Below are 10,316 nucleotides of genomic sequence, written 5' to 3'. Positions count from 1 at the left end.
CCTGTCTGCGTACCAAACGGTACCTGAATGCAAGCATGCAAAAAACAAGAAAACGAAAACAAGTAAACTTAAATACCATTTTGAGTTGGTATTCAAATGATTTAGTATTCGGAACCGTAAATAGACATAGACCGAACCGAAAATAGTGTGAATCGAACCATACGGTTTCAATAATAAATTTAAGCGAAAACCGCATTGAACCGTTGATATTTCCTGGTTCTAGTTTTGATTTGAGGGTGAAACTGCACCGAATTACATATTTTTATTTAATTTATCAAAAGAAAAGGAACATATGAAAAAAATAACTATAATAATTTCATATCAAATATTTCTTACTGCACCATTTATGTGTATGTTGTGAGCTTAGTGGTTAGAGGATAAATATTTCGTACGCCACAGCTGGACTTGTCATCAACATCTTCCTCCCCTCTCCCCCCAAACAACCTGTCCATTCTCTAGACTCTACTCTTCTCGGCAAATTTAATAGTATCAATGCCCTCACCTATGACTGTACGAGACATCCACTTCCCCACGGATTAACATCAGCCCGTGAGGATCCTCTATCCATTGAACCTACCAACAACACTCAAGCATCTAAATTCTCGCATTGGTAGCAAGCGATGAAGGAGGAATATGATGCACTTCTCCAGAATCAAACCTTGTTTCTCTTCTCTGCTACTCCTCATATGAATATTGTAGCATGCAAATGGTTATTTCGTGTTAAACGAAAAGCCAATGGCTCTATTGACAGCCACAAAGCTCGTCTCGTCACGAAAGGGTTCAATCAACAAGTTAGGCTTGACTACGACGAAACCCTTAGCCCTACTGTTAAACTAGGTACTATCCTACCATTCTTGCCTTAGTGGTTTCAAAAAATTGGCCATTGCAGTAACTTGACGTCCAGAATGCTTTCCTGAATGGAATTCTTCACGAGAAAGTTTATATGAAACAACCGCCTGGCTTTGTTGATTCCAAACACTCTTAGTATGTTTGTCACCTTCACAAGGCTCATTATGGCCTCAAACAAGCACCCCGCGATTGGTTTCAGTTTTTAGCCCCATTCCTGCACACTCAAGGCTTTTTCCATAGCAAATCGGATGCATCTTTGTTTGTTTACCACTCATCTACATACCTACTATATGTTTTGGTATACGTTGATGATCTCATTGTCACATGTTCAAACAATGATGCTATTCACAGGTTCATTGATATCTTTCATGGAGCATGTCAACTTTAGTGTTGCATTAATCCAAGGGATAAATGTAAATTGTACAACAATAGGGTAGAATGGCCATTAGGGGTCACATGGTAAGTTACATTTGATGAAGGATGTAATGAACAAGTAAAAGGATGATGTGATATGGAATTGTGTGGCTAAATCTTTGATTTTATTATCATATTTTCTAGCGTGTGTAAAATGGCGCTCCTTAACTGGCATAATACAATTCTACTCTGGGCAACGGTGGTTGTTGCTCACCCCTCACCCTTTTATTTTACAAATGAGTTATTTGGCAAGAGAGGTGCTAAATGAGCTGAGGTTGTGTTAGGCGAGGAATGTATGGGTTTTATTTATTTTTGTACACTTGTAAGTTTTTCTGGATTATTGGAATAAGAGAAGTTTGTTTTTCATTATTTTTTTTACTTTTACTCACACGTCGGGCATGGGGTTAATTTTTCCACTGACACGGGGTCCGGGGTGTGACAAAGATGCTCTTAGACCATCTCTAAAGAGATGTCAAATTTTAAATTTTAAAGCTTATGCAGCCTCTGATTTTTTTATTATTTTATTCTCCACTTTAGACTATTATTTACTTTTCATAATTGTAATAAATATCTTTAAAACCAAAAATAGATTTGAAGTTACTGTCAAATTTGACAACAACTATCTTTGCTATCAATTCATATCATGCCACATAGGAATTGGCATTTCAGTTGCAAAACACTAATGCTGTTTTTTTTTACCATTATTGTTGATGTGGACTTTTTGACTCTTTCTTTACAAATGCTCTTAGCTCACTATTTTTTTAATTACATATCTCACAATATTCTACTCTAAGCAGAGGCGTGAAGTGGGCCAAGCCACACTTATGGGTCTACAACAAGGTAGAAAATTCCACACATAATTATACCACATCCACCTCGCCATCTATGAAAGAAAAATATTCTCTCACATTTTAGTCAATACGTGGTTATTTAATAACGTTCATTAAATTTAAGGTTGTTGTAGTTCTAACTTCGTTAGGAGTGTGATTGTGTAAACCTTAGTAGATTATGTGTCGGATTATGTGAGATTTCTTAGATCTTTCTTTGTTGTACTTATATTACTTGGAGAGCAAGATTTCTCTTCCTTATCATTGTAAATAAAGGCCCAAAGGGTTGAGAAATCACACTACAGACCAATCATTAATCTTCAAGAATAAAGGCAAAGCTCAAACCAATCAAGATTCTACTGATCTTGGTATGGGTTGCCATTATGGTTCCAAAGATTATAGGTCCCACATTTGCCCAACTTCTCCTCAAGCCATTGCTGATATCTTTCACGTCGTAAGAAGAGTGAGACAAATTTTGCTTGAGGGGATAACCCCGAAGATACCACCATGGAGATTTCTGACTTCCAAGAGGCATCTGTTCCTATGGAAGATTATTGTCCGTGCCAGCCAAATGTGAGTCCAAAGGGGTGAGCTTCAAAAGCCTGGGGGTCAGTATCTTGTTTCCAGACCAACTGCTAAATCCAATCTTGGTATTTCCATCTTTCTCAGTGAACAGAGTGCAAATTAGTACCAAATACGTGTTAGTGGTGCCTAACACCAACTTCCCATCATAAGTTACATCAATAAGCGTAATGGGAGGACTGAGACCAGGAAAATCATTTTTTGCATGCCTTATGGAGGTCTTGGAATATAACCTTATCTTTCTTTCCAGAGCCCCTAACAACAATGGAGCCATCTCTACTGGTAGAAAATTATTGAAAATTGATCCCTCGAGAAAACTGATGCCATTGGGTCCAATACAGGACTGGGGAATTCACATTAGCAATGTTCTGAACCATTCCAGCACTGTCGCGCATATCACACTGACAAAGCTTGTTATCATCCAAACCCAAAAAGGTCGATTCTGAAAGATCTAATTATGACCCTTTAGTGTCATTAGTGATATCTCTCATTGTAATATATGTTCCATCCTTTTGAAACTTCCATTCTGAGACAGTCTTGCCCGTCTCAATGTCAAGCTATTGAAGCCCATTAGATTGAGGCTTACCTTCCTTTGATGGACACATAAGTAGCTTATTAATCTTAGCCATCATTACAAAGCCTTATTTGGTGTCGATTTCCCCAAACTCGAACCTCCAGTATCGAATTTCCATACACTCCCTTCCCATGAATGTTATGGTTGAAATTCTGGTAGACTTGAACACCATTCTCATTGACCAAAAAGCTATTGTCCAATGTGCGAAAGAGTTAAGCTCTGGACACCTCCACTGGTAGCCTCCTCGAACTCCTCCATCTAGTCGTGGCCGGGCCGCCCCAGCGTGGCTGACTTTGGGCTTTTCTTGTAATCCTCATAGTCCCATGCTGAATCATCAATCGCCTCCAACTTAAACTACCCAAGAAAATCCTTACCATAAACCTTGGCATTGTTTTCATCCATGGCCTCGAGTCTGTACACATTCTCGAACAAGTAGTCCTAAAACTCCATCACGAACCTTTGGTACTGCTCGTCGATGTAAAATTTAATAAGAGCCCAAACGCCATTGGACACAAAGTCGATAGATACCCTAGCTCGGACTTTTAAGCCAACTTTCGGAAACCACTCCTCCTCGCGGTCTATTTTTTTGTCATCGTCGTATTCAGGGTCGTCGTCAACATTAGAGGTCTTGAAAAAGGAGTAGGCAATCTTCTCAGAGACGATCCACTTGGCCTTAAGAGTGGTACCGCCGACGTGGAGGTAAAGCTTGATAGCGTTCAAGCCTTGCGCGATGGAGGCAACTAAAAAGAAGAAGGAAGGAGAGGCGTACTTGAGTTTAAGGGCTTTGAGCCTGGCGTCGACGTCATCGATAGTGGAGTTTAGGATTTTGGATTTGGGTTTCAAAGTAGCAATTTGTTATGGCTTGTAGTCGGCCTTTACGTCGTCGTATTAGTCATCCTCCTTCGATTGATGTTCTTCCTCATCCGACTCATAGTCGTCGATGTGATCCTCATGGCTCTGAGCGGTTCCCATGAATTTTTGGAAATTCAAAATCTGACTGATCGCGGAGAGATGAGTAAGAGTGAATTTTTGGATAATTTGGGAAATAAAAGCAATTGGCAGAGAATTTTAAGAAATGCGAAGTATGAAAGTTGTGAAATGGTAGGAGTGATGACACAGTTGGGTTGTGAATTGGGTTGGTTTTGCCCTTCTGTTATATTTGTTTTTCTTTCCACGTGTAGCGTTGATTTGATGTGGTGGTTGCTTCTTGGCTAAGGAAGTGATTTAGTGTAGTGGGAAAATACTTCTCGCGGTAAAAAAAAAATTGATAGAAGTGTTCTAGTCTTAATTATTTAGTAATGTGATCGTGTAAACTCTTGTCAAAATTTTAAGAAATTGTTATGGAATTCTACTATCTTTTTTGTTTATATTGTCTTATTTAAGTTGTAAAATATTAGGGTAAGGAATTTACCTTCTCACCATCATAAATAAAGGCAAAATGAGATGAGATCAAACATTCCTCAAAATTACGTCAACTCTCTCTTGTCGTCTCTCTTGCCACTACTCCCCTTCTCCTTGCCCTATAATTCCTCAATTAAATAGGCCTACTGTGGATGGAAATCTTCGTCATTTCTTGCCTTGACGAAAATGAATCTGCAAAACAATCAACACCTTTGATCAAAGACCTAAGTCTCATGTGCCCACAAGGTGGGGGGTTAGGCCAATGTTGTGTTCTTTTTTTAGTGCAAATATAAGGATAGTATAATGGCACAAGTAAGGGTGTCGAACCACAGGGACTGATTAGACCTCTACAAATTACTAGCTTTATGTGAACCCTATCTAAACAATGAAACTAACAAATTGAGTTTGGATTTTGATTTGAAGAGTAAAGTAACTTAAAATGCAAGAGAATGTAAATATGAATAATAGAATAATTCAGAAACGATAGGAATGGAACTATGGATACTGATTTCACCATTACAAGTCAAGTCCATGAAAATTAAATCAAAACGCATTCAGCTCTCCAATCTGCAACTAGAGTTCGTTTTACTCATTTATGATCATCCATTTGATGTGTGGTTGTGATCAAGTACTCCTAATCTGCAACCTAGTTGTGATGCTCAACTTAGATTACCAAATAAGAATGCATTAAGAAAAAGAAAACTTCAAAGAACTAGAGAAATCACATGGCAGGATGTGTGCATGGCAGTTTCTTCATTCATTGACTTGTCCACCATGATTAAGTGATGTGAAATATTCTAACACTCAAATTAAACCCTATTGTTGACAATTGTAGTAAAGATGAAGGTAGGGATCATTTTATACTGGGGATTAACTAGGGATGCTAATCTATTAAAAACTGACTTAAAAACACAAAATTAAACTTAAAAACATAAAACTAGACTCTAAGATTCTTAACTAGACTTATATGACTCAAAACAAACTAAACTAACTCAAAACAGCACAAAACAATAAAAAAGACTCAAAACTAACTCTAAAGAGTTATTTGGACGAATTTAAGACTTACTTAACTCAAAACACTGAATTGGACAGATTCAAACACTCTTCTAACTAATCTAACACACTTAATTAAAGGGGGGATTGACTTGGACGAAATTAACTAAAACAAATAACTTGTAGAAACAAAGCAAGGTAAAAACGAATTTAGGTGAATTCAAGGGTGAAAAGCTAGCTAGAGGATTCTTCTCCACACATGAAACATATGCAACATAAATTGATTTCCAGTATTGTTTCTTTAAATCACGAACGACAATGCCCCAAATTAATCATGAAAAGCACAAATTAATTTTCAGATTTTCCTAAGTTCATTGAATTGGATGGAATATGCATCGGCAACCAAATTATTCTTCTCAAGTTCCCTATATGAACAGCATGATAGAGATACAATCAAAGATCATTAAGTTCTATGAAAATCATAAGCATTGACATGACATTTGTAACTATGAACTGCATGATACTCCTGCCATGGATTTACCTAACACGATTGTGACTAGCAACCTCCACTACTTGTAAATATAAGTTCATAACGACTAAGTGAAACTCCCTTATACTTTAGCATTAGATTCATGCATGCAAATTAAGTGTGCACCCCTAAATAAGTTCTCAATCAATCAGATAAGTAAACCACATTCATGTTTTACGAAACAAAAAATGAAGGTAATCAATTCATATCAAACATATGTCCATGGCTTCGAATTCACCTCTAACTAATAAGAAAATTAGTTACACATGTTCATAACAATTGAAAAGCAATATGAAATAAACATGGAAACAAAACAAGGGAAGAAAGAACTCTAGAAACTCCAAAGGATGCAGGTAGGCTTGCGCACACTCCTCCTTTTCCAATGGAAGCCACGACAAGGTCTTGTCCTTTCTCCTCTGCGGCAAAATATGGATTTCTGAATGGGTGGTGGTGTAGAACGAATTATGGTGTGGTGGGTGGTGTTTTTGCGGCTGAAAGGGGTGTAGAATTATATGGGGGGTGGTGGTGCAAATTTATGGCTGAAAACACATATTTATAGCCTAGGGTTTTGACAAATTCTAATGGGAAAAGGCTTAGGATTTTCGGCAAAGGCTTGGGCCTCAATCCAAGGGGGAAAAGAACTAGGGTTTGTGCAGATTTTAGGGTTTCTAGAAGGGTTTGGGGCGCCGCTTTTGTAAGGAATTCTAGAAACAATGTTATGTGGCTGATTTCTAGAAGAACAAGGCCTAAAAACATGCAACACCAATGTAGGAACATATAAGGCCTTCTAGAAAGGTTTCTAGGTGATTTAAATCAGAAATTACCTCCCCCTTGCAGCAGGAATTAAGTTAGGAAAAGATTAGGATAGGATAGGATAAGATAAGGTTAGTTACAGTTTGGATAAGATAAGGCAGTTTGAATAAGGTTTGGATAATGTTCCTTCTTTCTTGCTGATTCCTTATCTTCCAAGTTTTGAAATAATTTCTCTAGATTTGTAGCACATTCCTAGCCTCATTTAAGCACAAAGAATGTCCATCCAACTTGGTCCACATGCATGCAATCCAATTCAGCCCAAAACTACACCAAAATGCACTTTCTTGCCAACTTTGCCATTAGGACCTACAAACACACGAAAATAGCTTAAAACATTATAATAAACACAAACTCGCTTTGAAAATGCAAGAAAACAAGCTAACTAAGTCGCATAAATATGCTCCTATCATTAAGCATGATGTGTGCTATAACCATGATCAAATAATATGTAAGAAACCCTAATGGTGATCAAACATTAAGATTAACAAACAAATTAAACTATAAAATCAATGAATGAAACAAGAATACATATTGGTAATTTGAATACTTTAACTTAATAACAACGAGTAGTTTTGCAAGGTTACATTGAAATCCCCAGCTATGAGCTTAATTACACAACATGATTACATACTATATAAATATCAAGAACAACATGAGTAAAACTAAAGTTCATAGAAGAAACCCCCTTGAAGCAATTTTGATGTTGAACTTCTCCAAGAATAGCACGGTTGCATGGTTTCTTCGGTGGCAGTGGATGGTGGAGGGAAATAGGGTTTTGTTTATGAAAGAAAGGCCAAAGAAAGGGTAGAGAGTAAGCTCTGGGAGACCCCAAGGGGGGGCTTGTGTAAAAGTGATTTGAAACCCTAGTATTTATATGCTAAATGAGGCTGCAAGATATTCCAAAGTGATCCCAGCAACTTAGCCTTTATTTTGCACGTTTTTGCCTTATTTGGCATCTCCAAATCAGGTTAGATATCCCAATTCCTTTCCCATTTTGTTCCTGGTCTTCTAACATGCCAGATTTGTCTTGGATTCTTTATTTGGGCTTCAAAACAAGCCACTAAACTTCTTTCCACCTTTGAATAAGGGTCAACCCCAAAAATGACATGTTTTCATTTCTTTTGCCTTCAAATTGATCCTAAAGTACATGTAACTTCACATTGACACAAAATAAGGTAAAATGCAACCCGTTTAACTCAAAAACATAAGAAAGAGACTAGAAATGGATGGTATAAATGCATGAAATATATGAGTTATCAGCCAAAGATCTTTGATGCCTAAGTTAGTTTCTCCGAAAATAGTATGTGTTTAGGGCTTTTAGGGGTAGCAAAAGCTTACCAAAATTTGGTAGAGATGGAGGTATTTATAGGAGGAGGGGCCGACCATGGTGTTAGGGTTTTACCCTACACATGGCATCATCCTATTGGCTAAGGTTTATGGAAAGAATATTCTCAAGATATTAAATAGGAAATAATATCTTGAGATAATAGTGTAAATATCCCTAATTGATTTAAGTAGGGATTACTTACTTGAACGGAGTCAATTTTCAATTGGGAATGAATTAAAGATAGGATTTGGTAATTAAACCTTATCTTTAATGCCTTGAGTTTTCCTTGTCATGGGCAGGTGAGCAATGACAGTCGTATTCAGCTGCTTGGACCTTCAAAGGTGCTAAGCTGCGTGTGAGAGTATTTGAGAAGCCCACCCATTTAATGAGGGCAATCTTGTCTTTCTTGAACAAAAGTCCATGTGTCACCTCTAGGATTTTTGAGTTTATTTTAGGCTCCACACCTACAACAACACGTTATCAACACGCTCTAGCTTAACGCCAAGGAAACTGACGTTAAGGAACTTAAGGTTCGTGGATAAGTTCTTCTACAAATTCAAAGGCTCAATTTTGTTTTCTGCCAATCAGGTTCACCTAAAATCTATGTTTGATATTTTCAACTACTATGATGCATGAAAACATTCCTCATGATGCAGGCATGAGTGTCTGGGCCTTTCGTACACAGTGTGTAGCCTCAGCCCGCGCCTCGCACTGCCTTCCAAAAGCCAGCTATCATTGGGCTTCTCGCACCTCTGCCCACCCCTCCAGCAAGCCTAATACTTAGGGCTATTTTTCCCTTAGACCCTCAAGCCTAAAGCTTGCACCTGCAAGCTGGATTGCTTTGCAGCCTACCCCAAGCCCAATCCAAGGCTTGCAACTTTGCTGCAGGGTCGTGTACCAGCAACCAACAATTCTATGCTAGGCCACAACCTTTTTTCGACCCAGCGCCAATTTTTGACACCCCCTACTTCTTAGCCACACCCAAATATTTTTTTTTGGGGGGGGGGTCCTAGGCTATATTTTCACAAGTGCTTGACCTGAAGCCAACCAAAGCTAATATTACACAAACGTTATCATTATTTGCTTCCACAATTGACCCTAAATGGTCTCGATCTATTCAATTAATTTAAGTGACTAATAGTCCATTAATTTGACAAAAATTCAAAATTATTGGCCTAAAGTCCATTTTTTGGCATTAATGATTCAATATTTTATTTCTTTTCTTTGAACCGTTGGCATCCTTTCGCAGTCTCAAAGCTACTCACACTTGGGTTCCTGAAGCAAACCCCAAACTCACTACACTTTAGTTGTATATTGTATTATGTGTTCTTGCATGTGCCCCTTTTATGAACCGGAAGTTCATGCTAAACTCGAGCGTGTAGTTTTGAATTTAGTTCCTTTGAAACCCCAAAGTTTTCAATTCAAAATATATACCAGGAAACCTGAAATTTTCATGTTAAAATTAAGACAATATGTGTCCACATAACCCCGAATGTTGTAAAAGTATGTCTATGCCTTTTTTTATATTTTCCATATGACTAACCACATTCTTGCTCTCTCCATTGCAGGGACATGTTGAACTTGAATAAACTCAACTTTACCGCTCTGGAAGTATCCGGAAGAAACCACCTGAACTGGGTTCAAGATGTGAAGCTTCATCTCACCACCAAAAATCTTAAAGTTACCATTGAAGAGGCTGTGAATGTTTCAATTGGTGAAGCTGACAAAGCTACCACCATGATTTCCATCTCTTCCTACTATTAATTAATATGAAATCGTTACATAATATTCAAACTTACGAAATTGACTTTTAGGGCACAACTCCAATGTTCACCCCTTGCCATTCTTTTCTGTTCAATATGGTTTAGAACCCAAAATTGTTAAAATACTCATTTCAAACAAGTAAACACATCACTAAATATCTCTATGTATTATTTGTTTGCCAAAAACAGACGTGGGCACCTCTTTAAATGGTGAGAAAATGTATTGTAATGCGCTACTATTATG

The 10,316-nt window shown here is 37.7% G+C and overlaps 1 pseudogene; it reads right to left on the bottom strand.

The window, feature by feature from the left end:
- Positions 1 to 2,631: 2,631 nt before the first annotated feature.
- On the bottom strand, positions 2,632 to 9,968 carry LOC103451261 (protein CYPRO4-like; annotated as a pseudogene).
- Positions 9,969 to 10,316: the final 348 nt, after the last annotated feature.

The sequence above is a fragment of the Malus domestica genome, chromosome 10 (genome assembly GCF_042453785.1).
Source record: "Malus domestica chromosome 10, GDT2T_hap1".
Classification (NCBI taxonomy): Eukaryota; Viridiplantae; Streptophyta; class Magnoliopsida; order Rosales; family Rosaceae; genus Malus; species Malus domestica.
The sequence above is the reverse complement of the archived record's forward strand: the minus strand, read 5'-3'. Positions and strand labels throughout refer to the sequence as shown.